This window comes from Octodon degus, unplaced genomic scaffold, assembly GCF_000260255.1.
Source record: "Octodon degus isolate 3935 unplaced genomic scaffold, OctDeg1.0 scaffold00008, whole genome shotgun sequence".
Lineage (NCBI taxonomy): Eukaryota > Metazoa > Chordata > Mammalia > Rodentia > Octodontidae > Octodon > Octodon degus.
This window is the reverse complement of record NW_004524584.1, coordinates 22191393-22206250: the sequence shown is the minus strand read 5'-3', so window position 1 is coordinate 22206250 and position 14858 is coordinate 22191393.

Sequence of the window (14858 nt, the reverse complement as noted above, 5' to 3'; positions counted from 1 at the left end):
AAGAGTTCCCTCTGCACTAAGTCAAAAGTGCCTCCAATCTCAGATCTCTCCACTGTAAAGTGAAGCACCTTGCCTCCCCTAAGATCATTAAACCTAAATGTCCCTGGCACAGGCAGGAAGTTACCTGACCCACACTGGAGATGGGGCGAATTGCCTGAGGAGTGACCTGCAAGGCCTCTTACCACTCCCTGGAACTTGCTGGGATGACAAATTGAGAAACTCAAAATGACAGTAACTTAAAGTGTTGGCAGCAAGAGCCAGGGAGACCTCTGATGGGAGACAAGGTTAAAAACAAAGTCATGCGGTGGCAGCTCAGCCTTATCAATGTCACTGGGCCTGACAGCCCTCGGCTCCTGTTCGGAATGCTGCTCCACTTGCTCCTCTCCAGGGCCACATCGTGGAAGCCCTGGTGCTGCTCAGCAGGCTTTGGTGCACCGAATACCAAGAACTGCAATGGAGCTCTGCTGTGTTGCACTCTCCTGCTTGGCGCCTTAACCCCAGCCCTCCTGCCCAGGTATCTTCCTATCTACTTCGTGGGACACCAAGAAGAATCCCTTCAATCCCACCCTTGTCCTGCCCCCTACAGGCTGGTCCTTGCCCAGCATGCAGCCCTGGAGGGTGGGCCTTGCATTTCCCTCTGCACCCCTAGGGCCATTCCTGCTTTATCCACCAGAATCTTGCAGTGCTCTGGTCCTATCCTAAGGAGTCCCTTGGGCATCCCCAGCCCCAGAGCCTCTTCCTCCTCCACAGAGCAGATTAAAGCTTGGACTCAGCATCTACTTCCCCACCGTGTGGGAGGCAGAGCAGCCCTGTGTTAGACTGCAGCAGACAAAAGCACACTGAGTTGTTACAGTGTAAATTCAGAGCTCAGGCCAATGGCCTGTTTGAAATGTCTAGCACCTTTAAGAGTAGAGGTAACACCATTGTTTTCTTTCTTTCCTGTTACCCATTATTTATCTTTCATTTTATAAATTTTTTATACTTGGGATTTTTCATATAAGAGAAACCATGCCACCCAAGCTTGTGTGTGTGGTCTCAAGATCTGTGCCTGTTTCTACAAATGACTTGAATTTATCCTTTACTCCAGAACAGTGTTCCTTGGTGCATAGGTACATTTTCTTCATCCATTCTTCTGTTGCTTGGCATATACACCACTTGCAATGAATGCAAATATTATACCCTGTGACATGAGCTAAGGTTAATAACATCAACATACATAAGAATAAAGATAGTGGGGTTAAAGAAGAGAGAGGTTGAAGGAAAGAGGAAGAAGAAGAGAACTAAAAGAAGAAACAAACTGTAGGATGTACGTGTACCCATTCCACAAGATGATTGTAAACTGCACAGACTGCAAGCCTGTGCTGATAAAATAAGGTGACTTACCTAATTTGAATTGTGCTGCTAAAAACACAGGAATGCACAGGTCACTGTGTTACACACTCTTTAATTCTTTCAGGAAGATACCCAGAAGGAGGATCCCGGGGGTAATCGGAATTTCTCATGATAATTTCTGAGGACAGCATACAGATTTCCACAGTGGCTGCACCTGTTCACATTCCTACAGCACTGCAGAAGGCTTTCTTCCCCTCCCCCCCCCCACAGCCTCACCTGGCAGCAGTCAATGCTTGGTGCATGAGCTTTGTTTCTTTGTTTAGTTAGCATGTGTTTGCAGCACAGAATGATCACATTCTTGAGGGGTGCTGCTGCATGCATCCTCCTTTCCATCCCTTCCTCCCTCTTCCCTGCCCTCCAAGTCCTCATCCCTTCCCTTTACCATTGCCGTGCCCTGGGGCGGGGTCCTCTCTGTCTCACAGCCTTTCTCCGCTCCACCCCCTGGGCAGCAACCCTCCCAGCTCCTGCCTGCCTTCACCCCCAGCACAGCCTCAGGGGCTCTGGCCCAGCTCTGGCAGAAGACTCCACCCAGAGCACCCTGAACTGCTGGGGTAGCCAGGCTGTTTGCTTCCTCTTGCGACTCCCTGACATTGTGTCAAGATTTATTCATTGGTCTGGTCTCCTCGGTCGGTGCTGGGGATGCCAGATGCCTGATGGGACCTCAGAGTCCCAACTGTAATAAAATACATCATCCTGTCCCTGAAACCAAGCAAACCCAAGCCCTGCTTCCACTGGTGTCCAGAGCCAAGGGCAGACAAGGATGCTGCAAGATTTCCTTGGCAGGCAGGTTTGCACTTGCTGGGTGGCTAGCAGGGGTGGTGCACTGGGGAAATTCTCTGGCGAGGCCCTAAATCATTCTAATCCGTGTGTTAAGGAACCATTCTTGGACCCGGCTCTCACTGCATGAACACTATACGTCATTAGCTCCTTGGAGATGCCCGACTGCAGGAAGTGCCTTTACCCTGTGGGGTTCCTGTATGCATAATGTTTACCCATTTTCCCCAGCATCGCTCTGGGTTCTCCTGTGGCTGCTTGGGAGAGGGCAACAGAATGAAGGAGAAGCTGTGCATCGAACGCATTTGTGAGCTCAGGAGAGCTGAGACCTTGGAAATGAAAAGCCCTGGAATATTCCATCCTCCTCATCACCACAAAGACTTATATTCACACAACCCAGATTAAATTTCCTCATAATCAGAACACATTAGAGAGGCATCATGCCATACATATTCAGGAAGAGACCAGCGGGTCCCTGGGCGGGTCCCACGTGCACATTTGCATATCTATTTATGATGAGCTGAGGCAATGTGTTTGAACAAAGGAGGATTCGCCTGCACTAGCCCTGAATTTAGCGCTGCGGAGCCCTGAATGATACCCAGAAGGCCTGAGTCTGCGTAGTCCTCCAGTTCTGTAACCCTGGCTCCGTAGCACAGGAGGGAATGGATGGATGAATGGATGGATGGATGAAGTATGGCAGTGCCATCCAAGTGGCTCTGTCCCCTCCTTGGGCATCCCTCCTGCACCAGTGCCCTTTGCTAGTGCTGCAGGCACACAGGTGAGCTGAGCTTGTGTCTCTGCCAATTCACACGAAACATTCTGATTTCTAAAAATAAGTCCCAAGGATTCTGACCACATCTCTCCCTCTGGACTCATCCTCAGGATCATGGAAAATCATGGAGAATGAGCCCAGGGTTTACTAGAAAGCACAAAGAAATACGCTCACTGATGACTCCGAGGGAGGTCGCTGAGGAGGGCCCACGTCATGGGCTTACACGCAGAGCTGGGTGGGCACCTGAAAACGAAGCAATGGGACTGTAGTAGCTGCTTGTAGCTGGGCTTCTGATGTTGAAGTAGACTTCACTTTCACCTCAGCTTCCCAGGTGTAATGCAGCTTACCCAAGCCCTTTCCCCTTTGAGACAGTGGGTCACTTGTTTTTAGCAGGGCCTCTGATGGAAAACAGACCTCCACTACTCGCCTGCTCTGCTGCCCTCCAGCTTGCTGGGACACCCACAGCTCTCTCACTTTCTGTTCTATTTTTTCCCAGATTTATCTTGCTTTATCCAGGTCCCTAGGCTACCTGCCTATTGTTCGTCTGTCTCCTGGCCTCAGGATGACAGATGAAGGGTTGCTGGAAAGGAGAACATGCTGTGAATGAAAGACACAGGCATCTGTGCAGACACCTCCCGCCACACTCCTGCCAGGTGGGACAATAATGCAGGCCGGGGTGCCCCTCCCCTTCCCTCCTGCTTGCTCCCCACCTGGAATCCCTGCCTCCCTGCCCGATCAGCCAGGGACTGAATGAAGTACGGCAGTCCCATCCAAGTGGCTCTGCTCCTACATGGGCATTCATTTTAGGTGCACGAGGACCTGGAGCAAACAATCTGAAATACCAGGGGGCATGGAGCAGGTACAGAATTGGTGGGGAAGAAGGTGTCCTCCAGGCTGGATCTGTACTGATCTCTGGCCTGGCCTGGGTCAGGCCCAGCCCTTGTCTTCCCCCTGTACCTTCCACTGTACATTCAAAATGACTTTGTTCTTTCTTTTAGTTTTATTTTATATAGACCTTAATTTTTTAGAGATGTTTATGTTCACAGGAAAATCATGCAGAAAATCATCTGCATACGCAGATGTCCCACACTCTCCCTGCCCTGCTCATGCCTGGCCTCCCAGGAGTCAGCATCTGTCACAATGGATGAACCTGCATGGACACATTTTATTCCCAGAGCCCAAGGTCTACACGGGGCTCCTCCTGGTACTGCACACACTAAGGTCTCAATAGAAGCGTGACGACGTCTGTGCAGCATCGCATTTCCTGCGCAGGTGCTCGCGGCCCAAAGAGTCGCTATGGCCCTCTGTTCACCCTCTCCCCACCGCTGACAACCAGAGGTCATCTTTACTGTCTCCATGGCTTCCTTGTTTATAGAATGCCATAGCGTTGGAACCATAGAGAGTACCCTAGAGTTGTGCTTTCTCAGATTGGCTCTCTTCACTCAGTGACAGTGTGGATTAAGAATTCATCTCCTCTCTTCAAGGCTTTATAAATCTCATTTTTACAGACCCAACTAAAAATGTATTGTCTGAATGTCCCAGTCAGTTTAATCTACGTACCTCCTCGAGGACATCTTGGTTGTTTGGGAATGACTTCACAAACACCCATCTGCCCTGTCACTCCAAAAGTCTTCCAGGAGCATACCTGCCCCAAGACCCCACCGCGTCCTCCAGCCCTGGCTCTCTGTCCTTGTTCTCTAGTCACCATTGCCCTCCTTCAGCCTGGAGGTCGCATAGCTGTGGCAGAGCCCCTCAAGGCTTTCTGGAGCAATATTCCCCGATGTCACCATCCGTGACCAGCCGCAGAAAGCCACCTTCATGGGGCACCCTGCGTTCTGCCCCATGGCACCTGCCAAGTCTCCAGCAGTGATTGTTTTGGTATCAGCTTGAGCGAGAAACACCGAGCACATTACCTCAGCACAGTTCTTTGTACATCTGCATGGTTCTCACTGATGCAGGAAGCCCCAACCTGGGTGTAGGTAACAGCAACCCATAGTTTTGTAGTCTGGATGGAATAAAAAGCAAAAGAAGGGAGCGTGCCTTTTTTGCTTCTTTTTTATTTATTTTATTTATTGTTTGTTTTTGTGGAACCAGGGATTGAACTCAGGCCCTTGCGCTTGTCAGGGAAGCGCTTATCCCACTGAGCCATCTCCCCGACCCCTTTTTGCTTCTTTGGAGGAACTCTAGACTTCACTGCTGCCTTTGGACGTCTGTCTCCAGGCTCCTGTACAGACACTTCAGCTTCCACTGTGGACTCACATGGCTCTCTGCGGCGAGCTGCAGGCCTTCGACTTCTGGCTGGCTCCTCTGGCTCTCTAGCATGCAGAGAGAGAGCCTCTTGCTTTCCGCTACCTTGGCTCTGCAGGTGCCCATTGTAAGCCAGCCTTGTAAATCCTTTACATTTCATGTTTTTATATTCAATCCCATCCTCAGGGCCGGCCAAATAGCTCAGCGAATTAAAGCGCCTGCTTAGGCAGATGTAGGGGCTGGAAGTACGATTCCAGGGCCTGCTGTGCCAGCTCTACCCCTGGGGCCTGCTGAGAAGGCAATTGAGACTGGGTGTGGTGGGGCACACCTGTAATCCCAGAAATTGGGAGGTTATAAACAGGAGGATCACTACGAGTCTGATCTGCACAGAGAGACCCTATAGACCCTGCCCTAAATCCAAAAAAAAAAAAAAATCCCATCCTGTAGTGAAGCCTAGCTGATACCCTAGCTACACACAGCTGCTTCACCCTTCTTGGCTGTGTGTCCCCCAGGGGCTCCACATTGGGCAGCCAGAGCTTGACTTCATCTGCATACAGTGCAGGCCATGGTGACCACGTAGCCTCCAGCACAGGATGCAGTCACTGTGTAACTGTGGTGTGCAGAATGTATGTCCACACAGCTGTAGATAAGGGCGATCCCAGCAGCCAGGAGGTGGCACTTCTGTTACAGAATGCCGGGAAAGCATCAGAGAAACACCTCCAGAATGACGCACACAGAGAGCTGTTTTGTATCATGGAATACAGGTAAAATCTCCTTGTAAATAAAATACATATATTGATAAAGTCACACAATGTGTTTCGGGTATAATTAAAATATACAAAGAAGCTCTCGCTCCCTTAGATTTTCACCTAAATGCTTGTCATTTTCATGTGTAACCATATTTTGTCATATTGAAAAGTATTCTAGCTTCAGAGTTGCTTAAATATACTGAAAATTGTTTAAAGAATAAGACACCATCTGCCTAAGTCAGATGGCTTATTATTGTGACCAATACCTGAGGTGAATTAACTTAACAACAGAGAACACTTTGACTGAGATTTTCAGTGGTTTTACTTCATGGTCCTTGGCCACTGTTCCAGGTCTATGGGTGGCACAGGGTATCCTGGTAGGAGCAGGGGTACTGGAGGCCTGGTCACTTCAGGGCAGTCCAGAAGCCAAGAGTGACAGGAAGGGACTGGGTCCCAATGTCCCTTCAAAGGCAGGCTCCCAATGACCTCTTTTTTGTCTAACCCATCCCAGTAATGCTAAGCTGAAGACCACCTGCAATAGATGGGCTCTGGGGACATTTTAACTCCAAACTATTGCGCCATCTCTGTCCTGTGAGTCTAGTGTCAATTGAAATGTTGCTCCATCCACCCAGCCCGTACAGTGAGCCCCGACATCCAAGAGGATGAAATAACCACCCCTCGCCCTACTCCTGGAAGATGTGCCTCAAGACCCAGCAGAAAATGTCTATCGTGTCTGTGGGTACTTAGTCAAGCATCCCTGAGATCTGGAGATGAACCTGGAAGGTTTGTTATCTGCTTGGAGCCGGGGCTGTGGAGACTAATGCCGAACCCACACAGACCTGCCGACAGCTGCCTTCTTGGGCTTCTGGGATCGCTCCAAAGGGAAGTGTCTAGTTCGTCATTGCTGCTATAAAATAATTAGCATGCATTCAGAAACTTGAAGAGATTTTTCACTTCCCGGCTGACTGGAAGTTCAAGATCTCAGGGGCAGGTACCTGGTGGAGGTCTTCCTCTTGGCTTGTTGGTGGGTAATAATATGGATATTCTTACATGGTGGAGAGATAAGATACTGGGGAGGGATCAGTTGTTATGAAGACACTGATCCCAACACATGGGCTCCTCTCCTGTGTTGTAATGAGCTCTCGAGCCCCCTCCTCTTACCATCACATTAGGGATTTCAGCCTCTGCCAGAGGAGACAAATGTGTCCCATCTACCACAGGGAGCATGAGGCTGCACCTTCTAGAGAAGCAGACAGGCAGGGCGGCCACTCCGACCTGTCCTTGGAGGTGCTCAGCCTCATCTCGGCAGCCTCCCTCGTCATAGCACTGCCCTGAGGCTGGCCCTACTCCACGGCCTGGGCAGTGCTGTTAACCTAGCGCTTGGTAGTGGCAGGGAGAGGAACCAGGTCAGCAGAAGGGCATGCCGGCTGGCGATGGTGGTGCAGCCAGCCTTACAAAACTCAATCTGCCATAGCTTCTTAAGAAGGAAACAAAGAACAGCATAAAATTGACAGAATAGGGTTTTTACACAATGACTATTTCTGAAGAGTGTGCGTGTGTAGGTGCAGATGTGATGCGTACATTTGTGCACTTTTATTTATAAACTTTTTGAGACCCACAATGACAGGCACTCGGCCATGTGCCAAGTGTCTCTACACAGCTATAATCCTGGAGCCTGCCACTACTCAGCCTTGTCACCTTTTCTGGCCTGTAGGCCATGGGCAGAGGGGACAGACCCAGGATGTAGCAAGCAAAAGATGTTGCACAAAGCCCCAGTTCTCGCTTCTGTGGCTGAGACTTCTTGGGAGCAGGCTGTTGTGCCTTCCTTGCACCTGCCATGGTAGAGGGCAGTTCGGCAGCTGCCCCAGCCTTCCCCTCCTGGCCAGGTGACTGTGACACGAGCAAGACACGGCTTCTCTGTGCTAAAGACCGCACCCCGGGGTTGGTCCGTTACTGCACAGCGCATTGTGTTACAGCGATGGAAACACTGCACGAAACCCCAAACGTGGCATGTGATCGATGTAGAGCAGGGCATGGGCAGAAGCCCGATTCTGGAAGCTTGATCATGCAGACCACAAGGGAAAGGCAGCCTGGCTGCAAGTTCTGGTTGCTTCTCGGCATTGGGAAATCTACAAGAAAGACAAAGTGCAGAAACGTGCTGACGCTCTGCAGGTGCCGACAGGGCAGAGTGGAGGGAGCTCAGAACTTCGGGCTCTTGAAATGTTGGAGAAGCCAATTATTCCTAGAGTCCAAAGAGGAGCATACAATGCTTTAAAAGACATTGAGGGATGAAAATCCAATAAAACCTCAAAGAATTTCTACAGAAAAGAGAGCTGGGAAGAGATAATGAAATGAAGAACTAGAGCACCGTTGGGGAGGCTGCTCTGAGGCACGCTGTAGACAGAAGCCCCCCCCCCCCGCAGTTGTGCAGAGCCCACCTTAGCAAAGACTTCTGCTGAGTGCAGGTATAGCAAGAACCCTGCCAAGCCAGGTTGGTGACAGTCCTCCATGCTAGCCAGCCGGTCAACTTTCTCTTCCCTGCCCGAGGTGTCTGACCAGTTCTTCCTCAGTTCCCATCTACTGGCTACACACACTAAATCTTGGCTGTAACCCTGCAGCTGTCCCTGCTGTCTTCTGGGCTGACTTTGGCTCTCTCCTGGATTGCCACAGTCTGGAAGGCATTGCCATTGTTTTAGGTCTTCTTCACCCGTTTAACTCTGTTTGATATAGTTTTTCTAGAGTACCCTATGTTCACAGGAAACAGGCCAGAAGTCTGCTGAGCTCTTGCTGGGATGATATCTCTCCATGAACCGTGAAGCAGGCTCAAAACAATCCTGTGAATTTATAAAGCTTGAGGTACTAACATGTTGGAGGCAGAAAATGTCCTGACAAAGTTATGCAGTGTCCAATGTGGATAGAGTCCCCACAGCTATCTCAGACTTCATCAGACAAAACAGGGTCAAGCAGGCTGTACTGGTTGGCATTCCCCTGTTAAAGCGCACTACCTCATGAATACAACTGAGAGGAGGAGAGGTTGAACTTGGTTCACGGTTTCAGAGGTGTGGGTTGGCTGGTTCCAAAGCAGGAGCTTCACAGTGGAAAGTGATGAAAGAGGAGAGCTACACAACTCCTGGAAGCTGAGAAGCAGAGAGCCAGGGAAGGGCCAGGGAGAAAGGAAGGAGCCAGAGTCCTAATATCCCCTTCAAAACTCAACTGTAGTGACCCACCTCCTCCAGCAGCTCATTTAGCTATGAGTGGACCCAGAGGTGGGCCTAGTGGGCAGGCCAGTGTTGAAGTCAGCCCCACATCATGAACCAAACCCCTCTTCAGGCCCATCTGTGAGCACTGGTGCAATGGGGATCAAGGTCTCAATACACGAGTCTGCAGAAGATGTTTCACAGCAAAGGCCTTCTCAGAAGGAAGAGTCGGGAACTGGAGAAGCCACTGAACAGGAGATGTCCTCCTGGGCCCTGGGATCCAGAGCTAAGGAAACGATCATGGTAGGCCCTCCTCCACAGCAAGGTCTTTGCAACCTGGCTGCCAAGCAGGATTTCAGAATTCACAGGGACCGTCAACTTCTGCGCCTCTCCTGCCAGCTTGCTGAACAGTAGCGCTTACTGCTGCTAACTGGTCATGGCTCCACTATTGTTCATTGCGCATGAACAACTGCTACAGTTGACAACTAAAATTGACCCCCAAAGTCTTGAGTGTTCAGAAGATGACTGGATCATAGGGTCACTGTATTCCCCAATGGGTTCATCTGTGGATGAGTGTAGAGTTGATGTGCTCCTGGAGGAGGTGGCCGGGGTGGAGGTGGTCACAGGAGGTGTGACCTTTAAGTGTGATGCTTGTCCTCAGATCCTCTTCTTGTCCCCCTCTCTTTCTGCTTCCTAGCTGCCCTGCAGTGGGCAGCATTCCTCCACCACGCCTTTTGGCCGTGCTGTCAGCTCTGGCAACAGTTGATGCCGGACCTGCAAGTATGTGCCCAACTAAGGCTCTCCTCCTTTAATTTGTGGCTTTCCTTTGGGGTATTTTGTTCCAGAAACAGGAAAATGAATACAACAAGGGCCCTTTGTGGTCCTACGTCTGTACCAAGGAGCCACTTCTGCACTTGAGTCAGTAGCCGTGGCCGTTGTGCATGGAACAGAGCTCCTGGACTGAGCTCATCTCTTGGGCAGGACCATGGCTGTCTCTCCTGGAGAGGATCAGATTTTATTCTGCATATAAAAACATGGTCAGTGCCCTCACCATGAACAACTAGAAAGCACAATGAAGTCTCACTTAAAGTGAACAAAATCAAGAGTAAGACTAAAGCAATGAACCGGGGTTGGTGCCCAAGGAGTTGCTAGTGACAGCTGGAAGTCTTGAGGCCCTCCAGCTCTATTGTTTAGGGGATCTCCTGTAGAGAGTGGTTGCCACTGAAGGGAGGATGTCAGCATGATGGGGCCAAGCACAGGCCTGAGGGGAAGGTGTTGGGAGAGAGCTGATGTCCCAGCTATGCCAGGATCTGGTCTAGTGATGCTTGAGATTGGCATAAGCCTCCTGTCAAGGGCAGTGTGCAGGGGACTTGGCAGCAAACGCTCAGACACAGAAACCAGGGGTAGCCACGGCCTCATCTTGAACATCACAGAAGCATGTTGACAACCAGCTGCCCTTAGCCAGTGCTGTCACTGTGCTTGCCAAAACCTGCGAGATGCATCATCCCACCAGGCCACTGTCAGAAGTTAGTAGTGAATGAGGGCAAGGCGTGCCGCAGGGACTCCCGCAGAAACATATGACCCAATATCACAATTAAATATTAAAAATGAATTATTGCAATTAAAATTAAATAGTATAATTTGGTCATATTGGAGATTGAACCCAGGCCTTGCCGCTAAGCTGCCACTCTACCCGCTTATCAAAAATTCATTCTTTCTATTATGAAATTTTGAGATATGGTCTTGATAAGATGGAGGCCTAGGCTAGCCTCAAAATCACAAGCCTTTTGCTTTCTCCTCACAGAATGCTGGGATTCCAGTCACACCCAGTTTAAAAAATTATTATTATTTGTGTATTTTATTTGGTATCTTTTTATTAAATACCTTCATGAGCTAAAAAATTGAAGTGCATGTTCAATGAAAATTTATTTCTGTTTTGAAAAGTCAGCAAGGTCCATGATACACAGGTAACATGTAGTAATACCTGTCAAAGTGCGCCTTACCACCCTGTGTGGCCCAGAGGGACACGATGTTGTCACATGGCACGCAAAACTCATTACACAGAGCTTCCGGGGTGTTACCAGCGACTTCAATGACACAACGCCTGGAGTTGGTCATCTTGCACCAGTGGACGCAGCGGCTGAAACTGATTTTCTCTCTAAGGAGTTGGACCCTAAATCAAATGACCACTCTCCGAATTAATGTTGCCCATGTTTTCCTGTGCTTGTACAAAACTGAATTAACAAACTGGATCCAGATCAGATCAGAATAGCTTTGTAAGCAGTTGACACAGTTTTAGATCAATGTCATGAGGCATCTCACACAGAAAACCAGATAATTATAATAGTTGGGTATTTTATGTAACTGATGAAGTCAAAGAAAAACTTTTGGAGCTTTCCTTGACCAATAAAGTGTATCTGTGAATTTTCCTGCACATTCAGTCACAGAATCAAAATTGAGCTTAAAATTATGCTTTATGTAATGATGTGAACACACATTTTAGTAGAGCAAGGTCTCATTGCAAAAGCAATATTCTTAGTGAATTAAAAATCTGTGCCTTAGAATTCACTTCAAATGGCTGTGGGGTACCCATGATTCATCATTGCCTTCACATCAGCTGAGATGCTCAGCTACGCAATGAGAATAAAACCTTTACTGATACATGCATACAGTTGAGCACAGAATAACTAAACCCCATATTTTTCAGGTTAAAGATGATGATAAATGTGAAGGGGTCTTTGGTACAGCAGCTACTGCAGGAGCAATAAACTATCTATGGAAATAAAAATAAGCCTTGACCTTTACAGGAGGCTGTATATAATAGATAATCCAAAATGGTTCATAGACTCAAACAGAAAATAAAAATCATAAAGCTTCTGGAACAAAATGTAAGCTTTCATCTTCATAATAACTCTCAGAACAGAAAAGCCCTAGCCAGGAAAAAAAAAATGATAAACTTCAGCGAAGTCGTAAATGCAACACAGATCAAGAAGGGCGAAGGGTAAGAGACACAGACAGAGGAGAATGCCACATGCGAGGCATGTCAGAAGCAGGCACTGATACAGATTAGTTTCTACATATCCAGCATAAAGGCTGGTCAGATAGCTCAGTAGCTTAAGCAGGCACAGGGGCTGGGGTTTAATCCCCGACGTGCAGTGCAAGCCCCAACCCCGGGCACACTGAAACAGCAACTGAGACTGGGCATGGTGGCACTTGGGAGGCTGAAAACTGGAGAATCACTTTGAGTCCAATCTGTGTAGTGAGACCCTGTGCACCCTCTACTAAGTGCATAAAAAATAAAAATAAAAATAAATAAATATCCAACTTAGCAATAATAAAAACAAATATTAAAAGGCAGTAAAAGATTTAGAAGACACCTCACTAGGAAAAGGGATCATGCAAGGGTTTGATGTCTGGGTCTGCAGTGCCAGCCCCACCCCCAGGGTGTGCTGAAACTGTGATTGAGACTGGTTGTGGTGGCGCACGCCTGTAATCCCAGCACTTAGGAGGCTGTAAACAGGAGGATCACTACAAGTCCGATCTATGTAGTGAGACCCTGTAGACCATGTACTAAATACAAAAAAAAAAGAAAGAAAGAAAGAAAGAAAGAAAGAAAGAAAGAAAGAAAGAGAGGTCAATATCAGCAATGGGCGCACTAATGCCCCAAATGACATAAGGGTGTGTATCACAAACACATCCTCATGATGAAAAGGGAGGCAATGATTCTGGTCACCATGGAGATCACGCTGGGGTCACAAACCCTTGCTACTTCATGCCCATCACCGCGGGATGGTTAACACAACAGTCAATACCAACGTTATCAAGAACTCGGGAAACCTGGGTCTCACACCTCAGGGAGGAGTGTGGCATGACACAGCCACTGTGGAAGCAGGCCAGCAATTTCCTAGACTTAAGCTTCAGGTTATAGAACTCAGCCGCGCCAGATATATATAAAAGATATATACCTAAGAGAAATGAAAAGATGTGACCAGAAAATGACTTTTAAAATAATATTCACAGCAGTTTCTTTTATTCATGATAGCCTCAAAACTGGAAACCAGCCAATATCCACCAACAGGATCACTGGATAAAAGATTATGCTAAGCAAAAGGTGCCAGACACAGAAGAACGTTTACTTGGGATTTATGATTCCACCTACATGATGTTTGACAGCAGGCACAATCAACAATCCCATGGGGATGGGAAGGACAACAGTAGCTGTCCCTGGGGACAGGGCAAGCTTATCTGGGAAGCAATTCTAGGGGACTTTCTAGGACGAGGGGCTACTCCACACTTCATTGGGATGCTGGTCACACAGGCCCCTTTATTTTGAACAAGCCTGAGTAAAACATCTGCTCATAAGTGATACATTTCACTTCAAATTACACCCCAGTATGAAAGCAAAAATAGATCAATTTAATATGTGGGATGTCTTCATTTTCTACTGTTGCTGCAATAAATTGTCACAAATTTAGTGGCTTAAAACAGCAGAATTGATTCCCTTATAGTCCCACAGGCCAGAAATCTGAAGTGGTTCTCCCTAGCTGAAAATGAAAGCCATCAGGTACCATTCTCCGCCAAAGCCCTTAGGAGAGAATGCATTTTCTTAACTCCTAGCATTAGAATCTGCCAGTATTTGGTGATGCTAGTTCCCCTCTCTGCTTCAAAGCCAGTCATAGGTGGCTGGGGCTTTCTCACAAGGCATGGCCCTGTCCCTGAGTCTTCCTTGGACTGCTGTAAAGGAAGACCTGCTGACCACACTGCTCCACTCAGATCTGGATAATAAGAGAATCTCCCTATTTGAGGTCAGTTAATCAACCATGTTAATGTTGCATGCTGCCTTAATCCACTTTTGCCCTATAACCCAACATATTCAAATTTCCATAGAGTAGGAGGTACCTTGGGGGAATACTGTCCTGTCCAAAATGTAGGAGCACAGGTCAGATAGTGGACAGTAATGTAGGTGTGTCTCAGGGAGGGGCAGCACCTGGAAATAAGCTAAGTCTCTATCTAGGCTTCACTTACAAGGGTACATTTGTTTTCAAATTCATCACGATCAAGTTGTATATAAAATATATTCCCCATCTCCAGCATGTATTAATACAAAGTTTATGTTTGTAACCACTATAACTGTAAATCACTACTGTATACAAAGTGAATTCTAGAAGTTCTCTGAATAAAAGTAGAAAAATTCCAACCCCAAGTGTCCAATAATGCAGGACAAGAAAACCTCAAGTTTTCAAGCTTTTTTTTTTTTTGTGGTACCAGGGATTTGAACTCAGGACCTTGAGCTTGCCAGGCAAGTGCCTATACTACTGAGCTATCTCCCCAGTCCCTAAGTTTTCAAGCTTTAAGAAAATTTCAATTATCTAAAGCAAAGACTAGCAAATAGAAAACCATGAGATTTAATCTGAAGAGCAATTAAACCACCAAATGATTGAAAAGATTAGAGTTTATATGATACTCAAAATATAATTACGAAGCTTAATGTCTCAGCCTTCATGAAAGTTTTTGGTGAATTTTCCACTTATTATTGCATAAGTCTATATTTAGCACCAGAATGAAATACATTAAGATGACATGATTTTCATCACCAAAAGTTAGTGACACATTACAAACATTCATAAATAGCAACTTATTTTTAAAAATTTAGTTTAGGGGCTGGGAAGATGACTCAGTAGAATAAGTGCTTCCCTGGAAAATGCAAGGGTCTGAGTTCAATCCCTA